This window comes from Mercurialis annua, linkage group LG5, assembly GCF_937616625.2.
Source record: "Mercurialis annua linkage group LG5, ddMerAnnu1.2, whole genome shotgun sequence".
In the NCBI taxonomy this organism is placed as follows: Eukaryota; Viridiplantae; Streptophyta; class Magnoliopsida; order Malpighiales; family Euphorbiaceae; genus Mercurialis; species Mercurialis annua.
This window is the reverse complement of record NC_065574.1, coordinates 31737836-31742679: the sequence shown is the minus strand read 5'-3', so window position 1 is coordinate 31742679 and position 4844 is coordinate 31737836. Positions and strand designations below refer to the sequence as shown.

The following is a 4844-nucleotide window of genomic DNA, read 5'->3' as shown; positions in this document are numbered from 1 at the left end:
GAGGGTTAAGCTGCTTTGCTTCAGAGGTGCGACGCGAGTTAGGTTTCAAATTCGTTTCGATCGTTTCTCGATTCTAACTCCGTTTCTTCAACGATTACTCGAGTAATCGAGGTATTAATCCCGTATTACATATTTATTTCAATATATTTCGAATATATATTTGTTTATAAACGGTTACCGTATCGAACGATTGAAATATACGTTCAAATTGTGATTGGATTGAGTATATGTGAACTAGGACGTTAAAATAGTGTTTTTGCAGCGTTTTGAAATTCAATAGCACGTCGGAATGGCCCGGGGATCGATTTTCCCCGGGACTGGCCTGATGTGAGCCTGCACAGCAAGCTGTGCGAACGCACAACCAGTCACGTGCGGACACACAGTGACTTAGCGGGACGTGTGCGTGGGGACTTTTCCAGACTTTTTCGCCGTACTTTCGAGGGGCGATTCCGAGATGTTTCGCCTAGTAACTCGACGTGTATTCCGACCGAATCTAAAACATTTTAAATAAATGTTTTTAAACCTAAAGTTAGGTGTTTTAAAATGAGATTTTTAAAAGTAAAGTTAAACGTTTAAAAAGGACTTTAAAAGAGTTAAAGTCGACGTTTAACCAGTTCAAAAGATTTAGAAAACGATGTTGCTAAATAATTAGTATACGACTATGAATTGTTTTGGCAATCAAGTCTATACTATTAAATGATTTTAATTAGGTATTGCTATACCTAAAATGACTTCTAGAGAGAAGTCTAAATGTTTTCTTGAGATGAAAACAATTTAAATAATTTTTAAAGAACGAGACCATAAGTGTTAAGTGTTATATGTTTGTATGATTTGTCTGGACCTAGGTTTCAAGACCTAGATGTTTATACCAGAAATAGATATTGATGTATTGTCTTGTGTATTTTGTATGTTTGATCCGACTAGCTGTCCAGCAGTCCGACCAGGACTCCAGGGAGTCTGTCACACATACGGCAGGGCTAAGTAGTTACTTAGCAGTACTGTGAGTTTACGTGTTTACTTTTGAATATCAGTATTCAATTATTTTAAATCCATAAATCGCAGTAGTATAAACTAGCCAAGAGAGGTCCATTGGAACGAGCTACCTATTGGACAGCAATAGGGTTGCGTGATCACCAACACCGATTTCTAGATGTACTTCGGTATAGAGGTATGCATGTCGTGTAAGTCATTGGGAAAGTAAATGCCCTGACTTCACGGGTAAACCTTGAGACGGCAGTAATACAGTTACGGTTGCGGAATAAACCGCGATGGCAGTTTTCTGATTACGGTCCAGGTACCAGAGATAAAGAATTGGACGGCAGTGATTCAGTTCACGGTCTTTATTCTGTTGTCCATAAGCTTGTAAGATGTGTGTGTCTGTTAGGACATTTGTGAACTAGGGTTTCATATGGATCGACGTTATTGGTCATATTTTATATATAACTGTTTTATATGCATAATGCGGTTTTGGTATTTATCTGTAAACTGTTTACTCACTCAGAAATATTTATATTTCTGACCCCGTTGTTGTTATCCCATTTTCAGGAAATGAGCTTTGAGGTCAGTCGAGCTTCCACATCCCTTCTTCAAGAAAGCTCTTCTTTGGTAATGTACATAGGATTTTGTACTCTTAGTATGCTGCAATAGTATAAGTGTAATGTGCCAGCAGCCGTGCCACTAGTCCTTTGTTTAGATACTCTAATAGGATCTAGTGCACTTGTGTATACCTTCTGGGTGGATGTTTAGTGGCATATTGTATCTAGTTACCGAGTCGGCCTCGTGTGTTTTTGTGAGTGTCAAAAACAATATGTTTTTATACGTCGGCTATGTGTAACCGGTCCGCTGTGTATTTTAATATGTTTAATACCACCGTTGCGAGACCCAGAGGTGTCCGCTATATTTTATTAAACATATTTACAGTGGCGTGTGGCTGGGAACAGGGCTGCCTATGTGTTAAGGCAAGCGAAAGATAATTCCCTGGTTTCGAAACGTTTGTAAAGGTTTGGCTTAAATCGCTAAAAAGGTGAAACGTTTGGATTTGTTCAATAACGTTTGTAAACGTTTGGCTTAAATCGCTAAAAAGGTTAAACGTTTGGATTTGCTTCGTAATATTTATGAACGTTTGGCTTAAATTCCCAAAAAGGCGAAACATTTAGTTTTGTTTTGTAACGTTTTAAACGTTTGGATTGGTTTTGTAACGTTGTAAATGTTTGGCTAAAATCGCTAAAAAGGTGAAATGTTTGGATTTGTGTCGTAATGTTTGTATTTGGCTTAAATTGATAAAAAAAAGGGGAAACGTTTGATTTTATTTCGTAACGTTTGTAAATGTTTGAAATTGTTTTGTAACGTTTTCAACGTCTGGATTTATTTGTAAAGTTTTAAAAGTTCTGATGGGATCCGGTGCATTAGTGCTGGTATGATCGCACCCGTCACACCGTGCACGATTATAGTAGATATCTGCTGCCTTACAATTCATTCGACTAAAATAAAAACAATCTTTAAAAGTATGTTTTGGTCCCTGAACGTTTTTCATATTTCCTGTTTAGTCCCTGCATTGCAATTCATCGGTGCTCGTCACTCGTTCTGTTTATGTCTCGGCGATGATAATAAAAATAAAAAAATGAAGGCACCGACCGCAAAAATATAAAAGAGGGGTGCAACACAAGGACTTCCCAGGAGGTCACCCATCCTAGTACTGCTCCCGCCCAAGCATGTTTGACTTCAGAGTTCTGATGAGATCTAGTGCATTACTGCTGGTAAGGTCGCTCCCGTCACACCTTGAATAATCATCGTAAATATCTGTTGCCTTGCAACTCATTCGACCAAAATAAAAACTATTTTTAAAAGTACGTTTTGGTCCCTGAACGTTTTCCATATTTCCCGTTTAGTCCCTGCATTACAATTCATCAGTGCTTATCACTCGTTACTCGTTCTGTTTATGTCTCGGCGATGATATGTAAAACTAAAAAACCATATGCGAATACTTGATACCTTTCAAAATCAAAACGTTACTCGTTACTAGTTCTATTTATAGGCCCCAAAGTGAAAAAACACGACAGGCGCATTGTGAGGAGCGATGGCCCAACGCGCCTGCCGTCGTACCTTTTCAAAAGGCACAAAACACCCTGGGGCGCGTTGCGAGACAAGATGGCCTAACGCGCCCTCTGACGCGTTCCGATTCTGATTGAACGGTGAACTCTTTCTCGTGCACAACATATTCAAAAATAAGCCCGATCCAACGGTGCAATTGGGATGTTTTATCAAGACATGTCAGATTCAGAAGGCACACGAACACATTATCGAATATAAACCTGATACAAATCAAATCGTCATCGAAGATCACACGACACATGCGACCCATACAGGATACAACTCAAACCCCAAACATAGTATCACACTTGCTAAGTTCACCATTAACAATCCGAAACTAAGACGAAAACACAACAAAACCATGACGGAAAAACACGGGATATTACACTATCCCCAACTTATATAAAGTTCGTCCTCGAATTTAACGTAATACAACCCACGTAAAACATATGATACAACTATATGTTGTCTGAACAAAAACACACGTAACAAACGTGAAAACACATAATATGACACCCAAAGTAATCAAGGAAAGCAATTATAACAATTCTGCATAATGAACTCTGTCTCCCAAGTAACCAACCCAAACTGTAACCATATGAATTCTGTGCTTAACGACCTACGCACTTGCATAATAAAAAAACTCAACATGTTGTTCCTTGAACGATAACTAAAAATCACGTCTTTCATAAACCGAACAATCTTACTAGGTCATAAAAGTCTTAATGCTAACTTCCACTTAACATAAAACGATAACGCCCTTTCTAGGTTAAACCAAACGAAGGAATACAAACTCTCCCACATAAAGTTCGACTGAAATACTTAGGATAAACAAGAATGAACCTCGAATCTCGATATAAAGCTCGACTGAAATACTTAAGATAAATAAGAACAAACCTCGAATCTCTTTCAATGATAACTGTAATCAAAATTTCCACCTAGAGAAAGTCAACACAAGACAAAACACGCCGAAAATATATTGGGTATTACATTCTCCCAAATCTAAGAAAATTTCGACCTCGAATTTTAAATAGGCTTAATTACTTAAAAGCCACCCACCTTGTAACGTTTTTTAGATTTATACAATGACCTATGAAAATTTTCAATTATACCCTATTTTTGATTTTTATGTTTCATCTCTACCCTAATGAGTTGAATTGACCTATTTTCTATGGAAAAAGAATTTAAATTAGTCCTTCATTTTTAACCTATATTCTGATAAAACATTAATGTTAATCATTTATGTATCTTGTTTTTAATATTTTCATCCTAAAATTATTTAAATTATCAAAACTTTTAATTTTAGGGTACAAATAAAACATAAAAATTGAAAATAAGGTACAATTGAAACTTTTCCTAGGTCATGGTATAAATGAAAAAAAGTTACAAGGTGGGTGGTTTTTAAGTAATTAGGCCTTTTAAATAAGAAACTGATTCGAAGTTTAAGCGGTCACAACACACATATTGCGCAAAATTCTGATTCTAACAACTTGGTGCTCCAATGACCACTCCATCAACACAATTGTGAACAATAAAAAATTATCCAACGAAGTTGGTTTCCAAAACTAGCTTGAATCTTAAAAATTTCGAAACCCATATCATCAAAGTTCAAGAACAATCCTGAAGCTCAAATTCTAGTTCTTACAAAAACCACACTATATAATACAATTAACTTTGCAAATTATAAAACACAAAAACTCACACCGTTATTCAAAAGAAAAAATAAACTTACCTCATGGTAACAAAATCTCTAG

General features: G+C 36.6%; 1 non-coding gene across 1 annotated transcript; it reads right to left on the bottom strand.

Moving 5' to 3' along the window:
* Positions 1-2651: 2651 nt before the first annotated feature.
* LOC126685095 (5S ribosomal RNA) lies at positions 2652-2770 on the bottom strand. The gene has a single exon (XR_007643248.1). It is a non-coding gene; the product is annotated as a 5S ribosomal RNA (ribosomal RNA).
* Between the last annotated feature and the right edge of the window lie 2074 nt (positions 2771-4844).